General features: G+C 36.3%; 2 protein-coding genes across 32 annotated transcripts in view; one reads left to right on the top strand and one right to left on the bottom strand.

Annotated features, from left to right (window-relative positions):
• LOC126960839 (cytochrome b-c1 complex subunit 7) overlaps positions 1-16125 on the bottom strand; it is a 1171628-nt gene that overhangs the window by 441294 nt on the left and 714209 nt on the right. Inside the window, exon 1 of one of the 29 annotated variants that reach the window (XM_050800581.1) lies at positions 4821-4824. The exons of the other annotated variants lie outside the window; for them this stretch is intronic. The gene's annotated coding sequence lies outside the window, so the exon portion shown is untranslated. Of the gene's footprint in view, positions 1-4820; positions 4825-16125 lie in introns of those variants that run through there. 29 annotated transcript variants of the gene reach the window in all.
• CPQ (carboxypeptidase Q) overlaps positions 1-16125 on the top strand; it is a 498229-nt gene that overhangs the window by 26478 nt on the left and 455626 nt on the right. The gene's annotated exons all lie outside the window — the stretch shown is intronic.

Raw genomic sequence — 16125 nt, 5'->3', positions numbered from 1 at the left:
CTGTGATGTTATGTATGTTACATTTGTATAATACTTAGTGACCACTAAAAAAGCCATGCACAGAGATATATCTAAAAACCCTGTAGATAAAGCAAATTTCTAAAAGATGCTCAAGGAACCCACAGAAAGATAGGATGAAAAAAAATCTAGAGAAACAAAAAACAGAGAAGAAAAATAGAAAATAAGAAATAAAATGGTGGACAAGTTCTAATATATCAACAATTACATTAAGTGTTAATGGTGTAAATGTAACAATTTAAAACAGATTGCCAGAATTGATTGAAAAACATGATCCAACTCTATGCTATGTACAAGAAACTTACTTCATATATAAACATATAGGCAATTTGGAAAGGAGAGAAAAACATATGTAGTTGATTCTTGTTAATCATGGTAGTTCTGTATAACTGCTGTGAATGCTGAATTAGCAAATACTAAACTGCTGTTCCTAGGGGAGATACAGAGCTAGATTCCTGCAAGCCTCTGGCCACATTTTTCTCCACTGGCCAATGAATAATTTTATTTTGTGTGTTCTGTTTAGACACCTTACTGAGTATATATTATTGATTCATTAACTTTGAACATTGCCAAGAACACTAGAACTCATATCTGAACGCTTATCGCACACACATGATTTCTCTGTAAGGTACATCACAGCTTTCATTTGCTTAGGAACAATAGGCCTTTAGTACTATGCTTGAGGCCATTTTAAACAGTAAAATCGCCAACAAAAAGTACAAACATATCAAAACTGTGGCACTAAATAAACTGTGAGAACAGTTGTTTACAGCCTGAGAGCTAAAACAAGAAGGCAAAATATTTACTTGTTTGACCTTGGCTAGGAACATGTATATGGAGTGACTCAATTTTTTTATTTTTTATTTTTTTAGCTGCACTGTCCTTGTGCACAAATGACTGCAAAAGCAATGCAAGTATGATTTTGGGGTTACAAATACATTTTAGTGAGTAGGCAAATTAGCAAATATGGAATCCACAAATAATGAGGATAGATGGTGTCATGCAAAGATCAATCAAAGGAAAGCAGATATATTAATATCAGGTAAAGTAGACTTCAGATGAAAGAAAATTACCAGAGACAGTAGACATTATCTAATGATAAAAGCCTTCCACTAATGTTTATAATAGCTTTATTTGTTATAGCCAAAATGGAAAGAATCCAGTTGTCCTTAAATTGATGAATGGTTAAACAAACTGTGATATATCCATACTATGGAATACTACTCAGCAGTAAAGAGGAAAAGACCATTTATATAGGCAATGACCTGGAAGAATCTTTAGGAAATTCTGCTGAGAAAAAAATCATAATGGTTATATACACGTTTCTATTTATATAACATTCTTTAAATGATGGAATTATAGAAATGAATAACAAATTAGTGGTTGCCAGGATTTAAGGAGTTTGGGTGGGGGTGGGAGTAGAGGGATGCGTGTGAAAGAACAGCAGAATGGATCCTTGTGGTGATAGACATGCTCTATGTCTTGACTGTCTCAATGGCAGTATCCTGCTTCTGATAAAGTACTGTAGTTTTGTAGGATGCTGCATTGGGGAAACTGGGGAAAGGTTACATAGAATCTCTCTGTATTCTTTCTTATAACTCAATGTGAATCTACAATGATCCCAACATAAAAACTGTAATTTAAAAAACTTAGGGTATTTTACTGTAGCTCCTTTCCTTGTACTTGAAAATCTTACATCTTTTTGTCAACCAGTGATACACTGGTCTACAAATATTTATTTTGAATTCCTGCTTTGTTCTCAGCATTGTGGCTGGAACTATTAGGAATACAATTACAGAAGCTTAAGATTTAGAGTACTTATAAAAAAGTGTGCGTGTGTGTAAAGCATATGCAAGTATGTCTGAGAGAGTAAACATAATTCTCATCTTTCAAAATTTTAGTGTTCCACTGTAAATGGTAAAAGCTATAGTGTAAAGTAGCCTTTGTAATCCTATTCAGCTCTTAACTTGCCAAGAATATCCTCTCAGGATGTGTTGCTTCACTACAGTACCAACCATTGTGTTGTCAAATCCATGTGAATTATGCAAAACAAAAGAAAAACAAATGGCCTACCTAAAGTTTGGCAGCTACAACAAGGAAATATCAATTTGAGGTTTATTGTAATACATTAAATTTGAACGAATATTCTTCCAAGTAATTCTAGTGCTTTGAATGAATGAAGGATCATGTGAAGAATCTGCAACTCATTTCTAAAAGATTAGGAAAAAAGAGAAAAGAACATAGTTGCCAACTTCTCCTTGGTTTGTATTTATGGAATATATGAAGGTTTAGCATTTTAGATTCTTTCCTAATTCTCAGTTAATTTACCTGTAGAATCTCTTTGAAGAACTACTTTTACATTTCTTTCATTTTGATGAGAAAGTTGAAAACTTGGGGCAACTAAAAAAAAGTGTTTAGCCTGAGTGATAGTTCATTAATATGATTTTTAGGGGCCTGGCAGAAACAATTAGATCCTATCAGGTCTCATGATTTAGAGGATTATTAAAGATTTAGGTGAAATAGAGAAGTATTTCTCCTTTGATAGAATCAGATAATTATCTCTCTGTGCAATGTCCAACACCAGCTTTCTATGTAATAAAAGTAAACTATGAAAACATAAAGGAGGCAAAAATAAAAAAAGCTTCATGGGGTTCTTAAACCATCTGTGAAAGTTGTTATTTTAGAGATCATAAAGTAGGTAGTAAGCAAATACTTTGTTCCTTGACAGGGCTACCCCATTGTACCACTCCAAAACCATGGGAATGGTGTCCTGTGACGTTGTATAGTACATAGTCAGCCAGGTTCTGTGCAGCAGCCCTGGGACCTGCCATATACTCAACACTATTCTAGGTACTAGGGATATAACAGTGAACAGAACAGAAGAGAAATATTCCTGCTGTGATGGAATTTCCATTCTAGAGTGGAAATTGAGACAATGAGCCAAATGGATAAATTAATTTTATAGCATGCTTGGAGGTGGCATATTCTATGCAAAAAATAAAGCAAAGGAGTTGGAAAATGATTGCTAGGATTGGGGAGTTGTTTCAGTTTTAAATAGGTTGGTCAGATCACTTGAGTGCAGGAGTTCGAGACCAGCCTGGCCAAGATGGCAAAACCCCATCTCTACTAAAAATACAAAAATTAGCTGGGCTTGGTGGTGCGTGACTGTAATCCTAGATACTCTGGAGGCTGAGGCATGAAAATTCCTTGAACTTGGGAGGCGGAGGCTGCAGTGAGCCGAGATCACATCACTTTACTCCAGCCTGGAAGACAGAGCAAGACTCTGTCTCAATTAAAAAAAAAAGAGGGTGGTAGGGGGAGGGTGGTGATCAAGGAGTGCTTCTTTGAGAAGTCAATGTTGTTTCTTTAAAAAATTTTTTTTAAATATTAGATTCGGGGGGTACATGTGTGGGTTTGTTACATACATATAGTGTTTAACGGTGAGGTTTGAGCTTCAAGCATAACCATCACCCAAATAGCGAAGATTTTCAACAAAGATGAAGGTGTACTTTCACTCTGGGTAAGAGTGTGCGGGGCAGAAGGAACAGTTAGTACCAAGGTACTAAGATCAGAATATTGCCCTTCAGCAAAGAGGCCAGAATGACTGGAGCAGAGGAGGGGAGTGGTAGATGTTACCAGTGGAGAGTCTTGACTAGGAGTTATCCAGGTTCTTGGCATTTTGAACAAAGAATTGGAAAAAACACACACAAAGCAATGAAAGAATGCAGCAACAGAAACACAGATTTATTGACATGAAAGTACACTCCACAGAATGACAGCAGACTTCAGCAAGCAGCTCAAGAGAAGTGGTTACAGAATTTTCTGGGGTTTAAATGCCATCTGGAGGTTTCCCACTGGTTACTCAGTTACATCCTACATAAATGAAGTAGTGGCCCGTGACCAGTCTGATTGGTCACCATTCATGATCAATCAGAGGCTGAAGTGTTTACAAAGTTACACCCCTATGCAAATGAAGACTAGGCCCGTGACCAGCCTGATTGGTGGTGGGAGGGGACAAATCAGAGGTACTTTCCATTTTTCATCTGAGGGCAGAAGGGGGGTGTTGCAAAGGGAGTAGTAGCCTTTGATACTTTTGTTACATGGCGGTGGAAAGTTGGGGTTTCCCTTCTGATTTAGATCTAGGAAGTCAGCGTGAATTGGCCTTAGGGTCCCTGCCTCCTGACCCTATTCTCCTGCCTCAGTAGAGATGAGGTCTGAACATAAGACGGTACTTGTGGGACATCCATAAGACTTCAGCTTTTACTCTGAGCAAGATAGGGTGCAATTTGAGGGCTCTAAGCTGGGAGGTGACATTAGCTGACTAGATAGCTGTGGGTGGTATGAACACTATATTGTCTGGCTAGTTGGGAAGTGGCTCAAATATCATATCGAATAAATCCCAATAAAATGCTAAAGTTAGAGCTGTAACTGAGGAAAATGATGGTTGGAAAAGAGAAATAAAAAACAAACCCATGACAAGACTTTTCTATTGCTTTTAAGAAAGTGGAGGTGGAGGAGTGGGGGATATTGTCTTGTAATAAAAACTTAGTCTTATTTCTAAAAAGTAATTATTCAACTAGAAGCAGCAAAACTAATCATAGGGAATCTGTTTTAGTAGGTAATGCAGTGTGTCAACCATTTTTAGGGTATCTCAAAATTTTCAACGTTGGCAAGATACCCAAAGCTGACATTACAGCTTGGATTCTTCCCAGTGGAAAACCAAGTTGGACACAAAGTTCTGAAGAAGAAAGGAGTCTGAGAAATAGAAAGAACTGAGATGCATGTATTTCCTGAACATTTTCCCCCCTGTCCTTAATGATGTTCTGGTTGAAACACTTTTGTGGGTTTATTGAGACTGATAAATACACTCATTTACATCTCATTAATGTCAAATTGATGTGGCTCAATAGTATAGTTTGGTAGTCTCTAATATGTGAGACTTCATGACTTAAGTAAACTTTTCTATTACTCTGAATTAGTGTCAACAAGGGCATAGGTTTTTTAAAGAAATGCTTGTAGAGACTTTAAAATAATGAAAAATATTCAACACACCTGGCTAAGAATGATTGTATTACATTCCTGTTTCTTTAGATAAAGGTCTGTCAGCACATCCATTACAGGCACATCTTTTCAGGTTGAAACTTGGCATAGCAGTTCTAAAGAGGAAAGAGATTCAAACAAAACGTGAACAAAATGTTTCTTTTGTTTGAAGAAGACATTCTTTCATACCCTGATGCAGCTACATCCCATAAAACTTTGAGGAATCTTATTTTCGTTTTGTTTTTGGTAAAATAAGAAGCACCTTTGAAAAACAGTTTATCTTTGGACACGAAGGTAAATAAAAACCTTTTGATGTTTGGCAACAGATTTGCTTAAGAACAAAAATGATTTGAAGGACTTTTTAGAAAGAGTTAGTGTTATCTATTTTTATTTTCTCAGGCAGACCATAATCACAATGAAAACTGAAACACTGATACCCTTAAGGGCTAAATTTATCTTGCCTGTCCCTGGAACAAAGCAAGAATATCCACAAACATGACATCCTCTTTGGAAGAATAGACACTAAGTGCATATTTGTTAAGAATTGAGAAGATGCATAAGTCAGAGAAAAGAAGTTATATTTAAAAAAGCTTTACAAATTTTAGTTTTTGAGGTAATATATACAAGTGGAACACAACTCAAAAAGAGTATGTGGTGAAATGTAAGTTTCCTTCTTCCTCCTTGCTCTAAGCCGCCACTGGGTTACCCTCCACAGAGACAACCACTGTTATCAGTGTCTTATGTATTGTTTAAGAGAGCATGTTCTTTTTTCTTTTTAGTTAATTGGTAGCTTTACATTTTGTTCTGCACCTTGCTTTGTTCCCTTGACATTTCATTTTGGAGTTGTTCAATATTTGTATGTAGAGAGCTACTTCTACTTCATTCTTTTTAATTAGCTTCATGTTCTAATTGGTATGTTACATGTACCAATACACATAGATGTACCATGATTTACTTAGTTTACTATACATAAACATTTAGATTATTCCTAACTTTTCCTATTACAAACAGTATAACACAACATCCTTGTACACAGATCATTTTGTGTGAGTGTATCTGCAGGATAATTTCTAGAAGAGGAATATTTATGTTAAAAGTGTATGCATGTATGTAGACTGTTCTCCATAGAAATTGTACACTCCCAGCGGCAATATGGAAGTGTGCCTATTTCTCCATTCCCTTTCCACCACAATGTATATCAAACACTTAGCAGTCTGACTGAGGGGAAGGGCACCCTGTTTTAGTTTGTGTTTTTATCATGAGTGATGTTGAGCATCTTTTTATAAGTTTAAGAATCATTTGTATTTTCTATGAACTCTTTATATATTTTGCTCCTTTTAGAAAGTATTATTGGTCCTTATTGATTTGTGAAAACTCTTTTTCAAAATAAATGTTTTCTCAACAACATACACTGTGCATTTTTGGTGTATGTAAGTTCCAGTTGGCTTTTTATCATACCAAAAATGTTTACTTTTTTCCTATATTTATTGATTAATAATAATTGTACATACTTATGGAGTACATGTGATATTTTGATACATGCATACAATGTGTGACAATCAAATTGGGATATTTAGGATATCTATCATCTCAAACATTTATCATTTCTTTGCTTAGGGAACATTTCAACTCTTTTAGCAATTTTGAAATTTTCTTTATCCATTCTTCTGTTGATAGACACTTAGGTTGATTGCTTATCTTGGTTATTGTGAATAGTGCTAAATAAACATGAAAATGTAAGTATCCCTTCGATATACTGATTTCTTTTTTTTTTTGTATTTGCTTGTTGAAAAATAATTAATTTTTATTTCAATAGTTTTTGGGGTGCAGGTGGTGTTTAGTTACATGGATAGACTGTTTAGTGGTAGTTTCTGAGATTTTGGTGCACCCATCACCCAAGCAGTGTACACTGTACCCAATATGTAGTCTTTTATCCCTCATTCCCTTTCCAACCTTTCCCACTGAGTCCCCAAAGTCCAATATATCATTCTTATGCCTTTGCATCCTCATAGCTTAACTCCCACTTATAAGTGAGGACAACAATACTGGTTTTCCATTCCTGAGTTATTTCACTTAGAATAATGGCCTCCATCTCCATCTAAGTTGCTGCAAAAGACATGATTTTGTTCATTTTTATGGCTGAGTAGTATTCCATGGTCGATATCTACCACATTTTCTTTATTTACTCATTGTTTGATGGGCACTTAGGTTGGTTCCATATCTTTGCAATTGCAAATTGTACTGCTGTAAACATGCATATGCATGTGTCTTTTTCCTATAATGACTTCTTTTCCTGTTGGTAGATATTCAGTAGTGGGATTGCTGGATCAAATGGTATTTCTACTTTTTGTTCTTTAAGGAATCTCCATACTCTTTTCCATAGTGGTGGTACCGGTTTACATTCCCACCAGCAGTTGTAAAAATGTTCCCTTTTCACCACATGTACACCAACATTTATTGTCCTTTGACTTTAATTATGGCCATTCTTGCAGGAGTAAGGTGGTATCTCATTGTGGTTTTGATTTGCATTTCCCTGAGCATTAGTGATGTTGAGCATTTTTTCATATGCTTGGTGGCTGTTTGTATACCTTCTTTTGAAAATTGTCTATATGTCCTTTGCCCACTTTTTGATGGGATTTGTTTTTTTCTTGATGATTTGAGTTCCTTTTAGATTCTGTATATTAGTCCTTTGTCAGATGCATAGTTTGTGAATATTTTCTCCCATTCTGTGGATTGTCTGTTTACTCTGCTGATTATTTCTTTTGCTGTGCAGAAGCTTTTTAGTTTAATTAATTTATTTTTTTAGTTTAATTTATTTATTTTTGTTTTTGTTATATTTGCTTTTGCAGTCTTAGTCATGAACTCTTTGCCTAAGCCAATGTCTAGAATAAGTTTTCCAATGTTATATTCTATAATTTTTATGGTTTCAGGTCTTAGGTTTAAGTTTTTGATCCATTTGAGGTGATTTTTATATAATATGAGAGATGAGAATCCAGTTTCTTTCTTCTACATGTGACTTGCCAGTTTTCTCAGCACCATTTGTTGAATAGGGTGCCCTTTCCCCAATTTATATTTTTGTATGCTTTGTTGAGGATCAGTACTTACTTACTATATTTGGCTTTCTTTCTGGGTTCTCTATTCTCTTCCATTGGTCTACATGCCTATTTTTATACCGCTACCCTGCTGTTTTGGTAAATATAGCCTTGTAGGATAATTTGAAGTTGGGTAATATGATGCTTCCAGATTTGTTTTTTGCTTAATTACGTTAGCTATGCGACCCCTTTTTTGGTTCCATGTGTATTTTAGGAGTATTTTTTTTTTCTAATTCTTTGAAGAATGATGATGGTATGTTGATGGGAATTGCATTGAATCCATATTTGCTTTGGGCAGTATGGTCGTTTTCACAATATTGGTTCCACCTATCCATGAGCATGGGATGTGTTTTTATTTGCTTGTGTCATGTATGATTTCTTTCATCAGTGTTTTGCAGTTTGCCTTGCAGAGATCTTTTACCTCTTTTGTTGATATACTGATTTCCTTTCCTTTGGATAAACACCAATAGTGGATTGCTGGAGTGTATAGTAGTTATAATTTTAGCTTTTCGAGAAAGCTCTGTAATGTGTTTTATCATGGCTGCACTAATTTAGATTCCCACCAACAGTATATAAGAGTTTCCTTTTCTTTGCATCCTTACCAGCATTTGTTATTTTATGTCATTTTGAAAATAGCCATTGCAACTAGGGTGAGCTATCTCATTGTGGCTTTTATTTGCATTTCTCTCATGATTAGTGATGTGAAGCATTTTTTCATATACGTGTTTTCTACTTCTATATCTTATTTTAAGAAATGTATTTTCAGACCCTTTGCCCACTTTTTAATGGGATTATTTGGGCTTTTTTTTTTTTTTTTTTTTTTTTTTTAGCTGTTGAGTTGTTTGATTTTCTGGTATATTCTGGGTATTAGTTCCTTGTTGGATAAATAGTCTGCGAGTATTTTTTCTCATACTACAGGTTGTCTCTTCACTCTGTTGATTGTTTTCTTTGTTCTACAGAAGATGTTTAGTTTACTATGACCCCATTTGTCTATTTTTGTTTTTGTTGCCTGTTTTTGAAGTCTTAGCCATAAAAATCTAATGTCCTGAATTGTTTCTCCTATGTATTCTTCTAGTAGGTTTATACTTTTGGGTCTTATGTTTTAGCATTTAATCCATTTTGAGTTGATTTTTGTATATGTAATAGGGGTCTAGTCTCATTCTTCTGCATGGATATTCAGTTTTCCCATTCGTTGAAGAACTGAATGCTTTTTCTGTGTCTACTGAGATGATCATATGGTTTTTGTCTCTCATTCTGTTGATGTGATGTATCATATGTATTGTTAGTGTTGAACCATCCTTGTATCCCTGGGATAAATTCCACTTGATTATGGTGTATTGTCTTTTTAATGTGTTGTTGAATTTGGTTTGCTAGTATTTTGTTGAGAATTTTTGCATCTGTGTTCATCGGGGATATTGGCTTTTAGTTTTCTTTTTATTTTTTAGTGTGTCCTTGTCTTGTTTTGGTTTCAGGGTAATTTTGGCCTCGTAGAATGAATTAGAAATAATTCCCTCTTCTTCAAATTTTTTGAATAGTTTGAGAATAATTTTTGTTAGTTCTTCTTCATGAGTTTAGTAGAATTCAGCAGTAAAGCCATCTGCTCCTCGTCTTTTCTTAGCTTGGGACATTTTATTAATGATTATTACTAATTTTTATTCTGCTCAGACTTTCTGTTTCTTCCTGGCTCATTCTTGGTAGGTTTTATGTGACCAGGAGTTTATCCATTTTCTCTAAGTTTTTCAATTTGTTAAAGTATAGCTGTTTATAATAGTCTCTAGTGACTCTTTGTATTTCTGTGGTATCAGTTGTAATGTCTTCTTTTTTTTTTGTTTGTTTCTGATTTTATTTACTTGAATCTTTTCTTTCTTGTTCTTGGTTACTATAGCTAGCAGTTTGTCAATTTTACTTATATTTTCAAAAACCAACTTTTCATTTCATTGATCCTTTGTACTTTTTCAATTCTCAATTTCCTTTAGTTTGGCTCTAATGTTATTATGTCTTTCCTTCTGTTAATATTAGGTTTGATGTGTTCTTGCTTTTCTAGTTCCCTGATATACATCATTAAGTTATTTATTTGAAATCTTGCTACTTTTTTGAGGTAGGCATTTATTGCTATAAAATTCCCTGTTAGCACTGCTTTTGCTGTATCCCATAGGTTCTGGTATGTTGTATTCACATTTTCACTTGTTTCAAGAAATATTTTAATTTCCTTCTTTATTTCCTCATTGATGCAATACTCATTCAGGGGCATGTGGTTTAACCTTCATGTATTTGTACAGTTTCCAAAGTTCCTCTTGTTACTGATTTATAGTTTTAGTTCATTGCTGAAATTCCCAACTGATATGGTTTGGCTGTGTCCACACCCAAACATCATCTTGAATTCACATGTGTTGTGGGACTCAGTGGGAGGTAATTGAATCATGGGGGCTTGTCTTTCGCATGCTATTCTCATGATAGTGAATAAGTCTCATGGGACCTTATGTTTTTAAAAACAGGAGTTTCCCTACACAAGCTCTCTCTCTTTGCCTGCTGCCATCTGTGTGAGACATGACTTGCTCCTCCTTCCCTTCTACCATTATTATGAGGCCTCCCAGCCCTGTGTAACTGTAAGTCCATTAAAATTCTTTCTTTTGTAAATTTTCCAGTCTTGGGTATATCCTTATCAGCAACATGAAAATGGACTAATACAGTAAATTGGTACTGGGAGTGGGGTGCTGCTGAAAAGATACACCAAGATGTGGAAGCGACTTTGGGACTGGGTAACATGCGGAGGTTGGAACAGTTTAGAGGGCTCAGAAGAAGATAGGAAAATGTGGGAAAGTGTGGAACTCCCTAGAGACTTGTTGAATAGCCTTGACCAAAATGCTGAGAATGATATGGACAATGAAATCCAGACTGAGGTGGTCTTGGATGGAGATGAGGAACTTGTTGGGAACTGAAGCAAAGGTGACTCTTGTTATGTTTTAGAAAAGACACTGGTGGCATTTTGCCCCTGCCCTAGAGATTTGTAGAACTTTGAACTTGAGAGAGATGACTTAGGGTATCTGGCAGAAGAAATTTCTAATCAGCAAAACATTCAAGAAGTGACTTGAGTGCTGTTAAAGGCATTCAGTTTTAAAAGGGAAACAGCATAAAAGTTTGGAAATTTTGCAGCCTGACAATGCAATAGGAAAGAAAATCTCATTTTCTGAGAAGAAATTCAAGCTGGTTGTAGAAATTTACATGAGTAATGAGGATTCTATTGTTAATCCCCAATACAATGGAGAAAATGACTCCAGGGCATGTCAGAGGTCTTCATGGCAGCCCCTCCCATCACAGGACCACAGTCCTAGGTGGAAAAGATGTTTTTTTTTGGCCAGGCCCAGGGTCCCCTGCTCTGTGCAGCCTAGGGACTTGGTACCCTCCATTCCAGTGGCTCCAACCATGGCTAAAACGGGCCAAGGTACAGCTTGGACTGTTGCTTCAGAGGTTGGGAGCCCCAAGCCTTGGCAGCTTCCACATAATGTTGGGTCTGTAGGTACACAGAAGTCAAGAACTGAGGTTTGGGAACCTTCTGCCTAGATTTCAGAGGATGTATGGAAATGCCTGGCTGCCCAGGCAGAAGTTTGATGCAGGGGTGAGGCTCTCACGGAAAACTCCTGCCATGGCAGTGCAGAAGAGAAATGTGGGGTCGGAGCCCCAACACAAAAACCATACTGCAGCATTGCCTAGTGGAGCTGTGAGAAGAAGACCACTGTCCTCCAGAATGATAGATCCACTGACAGCTTGCACCATGCACCTGGAAAAGCTGCAGATACTCAATGCCAACCCATGAAAGCAGCCAGGAGTGGGGCTATACCCTGCAAAGCCACAGGGGTGGAGCTTCCCAAGGCTGTGGGAGCCCACTTCTTACATCGGCGTGAGACATGGATGTGAGATATGGAGTCAAAGGGGACCATTTTGGAAAGCCCTGCTGGATTTCGGACTTGCATGGGGCTTGCAGCTTCTTTGTTTTGGCCAGTGTCTCCCATTTGGAATGACTGTATTTACCCAATGCTTGTACCCCCATTGTACCTAGGAAGTAACTAACTTGCTTTTGATTTTACAGGCTCATAGGTGAAAGGGATTTGCCTTCACTAAGATGAGACTTTGGACTATGAAATTTTGGGTAAATGCTGAAATGAGTTAAGATTTTGGGGAACTGTTGGGAAGGTGTGATTTGTTTTGAAATATGAGGACATGAGATTTGGGAGGGGCCACGGCAGAATGATATGGTTTGGCTGTGTTCCCCACCAAAATCTCATGTTGAACTCCCATGTGTTGTTGGGGGGACCCAGTGGGAGGTAATTGAATCATGGGAGTGGATCTTTCTTGTGCCATTCTCATGATAGTGAGTAAGTCTCACTTACTCATTCATGATAGTGAGTAAGATCTGATGGTTTTAAAAAGAGAAGTTTCCCTATACAAGCTATCTTTCTTTGCCTGCTGCCATCCACGTAAAACATGATTTGCTTCTCCTTGCCTTCCGCCATGATTGTGAGGCTTCCCAGCCATGTGGAACTGTAAGGTCTTTAAGCATCTTTCTTTTGTAAGTTGCCTGGTCTTGGGTATGTCTTTATCAGCAGCACGAAAATGGACTAATACACCAACTATTGTTGTACTGGAGTCTGTCTCTCCCTTTATATCTGATAACACTTGTTTTATATATCTAGGTGCTCTGCTGTTGGGCGCATGTATGTTTGGAATTGTTATATTCTCTTTCTGAATTGATCCCTTCATCATTATATAATGACTTTCTTTGTCTCTTTTTACAGGTTTTAACTTAAAGTCTGTTTTATCTGATATAAATATTGCCATTCCTGCTTGCTTTTGGTTTCGTTTGCATGGAATATATTTTTCCATCCCTTTACTTTCATTCTATATGTGTCCTTACAGATGAGATGAATTTCTTGGAGACAGCATAAAGTGGGGTTAGGCTTTTTTATCCATTCAGCTTGATTATATCTTTTAAGTGAAGACTTTAATCTGTTTACATTCAAGGTTATTCTTGATAAATAAGGAAATATTTCTGTCACTTTGTAATATGATTTTTGATTGTTTTATATATCATTTGTCCCTTTGTTCCTTTGTTATTTTTTTTTTACCATTGTGGTTTAGTGGTTTTCTTTAGTGGTAATGTTTCACTCCTTTTCTTTCTCATTTGTGCATCTTACTTTTATACTTTCATGTGTTTTTATGATGGTAGAGATAATCTGTTTACTTGGTAGGATTCTGTTAAGTATTTCCTGCAAGGCTGATCTAGTGGTGATGAATTCCCTATTTTGGTTGTCTGGGAAATACTTTATTTCTTTCATTTCTGAAGGACAAATTTGCTAGGTATAGTATTCTTAGATGGTAGGGTTTTTTCTTTTGGCACTTTGAATATATCATCCCATTCTCTTCTGGACTGTAATTTTTTGCTGAGAAATTTACTATTAGTCTGATTAGGATCCCCTTATATATGACTTGGCACTTTTCTCTTTCTGTTTTTAGAATTCTCCCTTTATCTTTGGCTTTTGACAGTTTGATTATAATGTAATTTAGAGAAAACCTTTTTGGGTCATGTCTATTTGTGAATTTTTGTGCTGCTTGTATCTGGAAGCCTAAATCTCTTGCAAGATTTGGGGAGTTTTTAAATATTATTCTGTTAAACAGGTTTTTCTATGCTGTTACCTATCTGTTGCCCTTCTGGAACTCCCAGAATTAGAATTTTGTTCATTTTATGATGTCCCATATATTATCTAGGCTTTCTTAATTATTTTAAATCCATTTTTCTAGTTTTTTCTTTTCTCTTTTGTCTATTAAAAAAAAAAAGCCTGTCTTCATGTTCAGCAGTTCTTTTCTCTGCTTGGTGTACTGTGTTGTAGAAGCTCTTGATTGTATTTTTTATTTCATTTATTGAATTCATCAGTTCCAGGCCTTTGGTTTTGTTCTCTTTGGATATCTGTCTCTGGTATTTATCATTCAGCTCATGAATTATTTTTGATTTCTCTGTATTATTTATCTGTGTTCTCTTATATATCACTGTGTTTCTGTAATATTATTGTCTGGAATTATTTTTTAGGCATTTTATAAATGTCCTTTACTTTGGGATGTCTTACTGGGTAATTATTGTGTTTCTTTTGAGGTGTCATGTTTCTTTGCTTTTTTGTATTTTTTGTGTGCTTACTTTGATTTCAGTGTATCTGACATAACAATTGCTTCTGATTTTATGCATTAGCTTTCATGGAGAAAGACTTTTTCCTATCGATAATCTATAGTGTTGGTAGGGTAAAGTGCTTTGGTTTTGATTCTGGTTGGGCACGGTAGTATAGTCTGTATGATTGCTTTGGCTGTAATTAGCATCAGTGTTGTCTCCAAGTTCCTCAGTGGCTTAGACTGCAGTTGTTAATGGAAGTTGTGGTGAGGCTTTGCTGGAGATGGGCATGCCATGCAGGCTGGTCCTTGGGTACCAGTGGTGTCAGTGGCAGGTGAAGCATGCCTGTCCTCAAGTCCCAGGTGGTGGATGCAGGTATTAACTGTGGTAGGTAGGGTGGGGACTGATCCTTAGACCCCCAGGCAGTACGATCTGGTGCAGGCAATCATGGTGGTGGGTGGGGTCAGCTTGTCCTCAGGCCCCAGATGAGGTACTTGGGTGCCATCAGTGGTGGCAGTGGATGGGGTGGCCCTGCTTTCAGGCCCCTGGATGGAACATGTGGGTGCCAGTGGCAGCAAGATGGATGTGTTGATTTCCAGGTTCTTGGATTATGTGCACAGGTACCAGCACCAGTTAAAGTGAGCCTGTCCTCAGGCCCCCTGATAGTGTGGGGAAGTACCAGCATCAGCAGGTGGGGCAGATTGATTTAAGAGTTAGTTCAGTGTTGGCCAGGCATGGTGGCACATGCCGGTATCCCAGCACTGTGGGAGGCTGAGGTGGGTGTTTCAAGAGATCTGGAGTTCAAGAACAGCCTGGTCAACATGGTGAAAGTCCATCTCTACTAAAAAAAAAAATACAAAAATTAGCCAGGCTTGGTGGTGCTTACCTGTAATCCTAGCTACTTGGGAGGCTGAGGCAGAAGAATCACTTGAACTAGGGAGGCAGAGGTTGCAGTGAGCCGAGATCGTGCTGCTGCACTCCAGCCTGGGTGATAAAGTGAAACTCCATCTCAAAAACAAATAAACAAAAAACAAAAAAACCCTAAAAAACAGAGTTAGTTCAGTGTTTTATGATTTATAAGTATTTTCTTAATTTTCTAGGCATTTGTGTTTTGATTTTTTGTTATGAAAAGCTTTTTATTTCTATTTTTATTAGTCAAATTTATCAATTTTAATGGGTTCTGAGTTTTTTGACAGAATTAGAAAATCTTCATTGCTCTAAGATCTTTTTTATAAACCATCTCATATTTTAATAGTACTTTAAGGGTTCTTATGTTTAAATCTTTAATCTATCTCAGATTTATTTTGGTGTAAGGTGTGTTGCATATATCTAGCTTAATTTTTCTTCATTTAGTTAGCAAGGTTTTTTGTTTTTATATCACTTTTTAAAGTTCATTTTTTCCCATGGGATTTAAATTTACTTATCACATTAAAAATTTCTAACTATATTTGGGTCTATTTCTGGGTTCTCTGTTCTGTTTCATTGATCTATTTTTCTGTTTACAAACCAGCAGCTCATCATTTTAAATATTAGCTTTACAATAGGTTTTTATCTCTTGCATTGTTAATCCCTGATCATTTGTGTTCTTTTTCAGAATGTTTCTGGTTATTCTTATTTTTCCTGTGAACTTCAGAATCAAATCAATTTCTTTAGTTTCAAATAGTGTAATTGTGTGTGTGTGTATGTGTAAACATATTAAATTTATAGAATAAGTCCGGTAGAACTGACACCTTTAACATTTTGAGTTTTCTTATCCATCAATATGCCTCACTTTTCCATTTATTTAATTCTTGTGGGTCCATCAGTAACATTAAAAGTTTT

This window comes from Macaca thibetana, chromosome 8 (assembly GCF_024542745.1).
Source record: "Macaca thibetana thibetana isolate TM-01 chromosome 8, ASM2454274v1, whole genome shotgun sequence".
In the NCBI taxonomy this organism is placed as follows: Eukaryota; Metazoa; Chordata; class Mammalia; order Primates; family Cercopithecidae; genus Macaca; species Macaca thibetana.
This window is presented reverse-complemented; position numbering and strand designations above follow the sequence as displayed.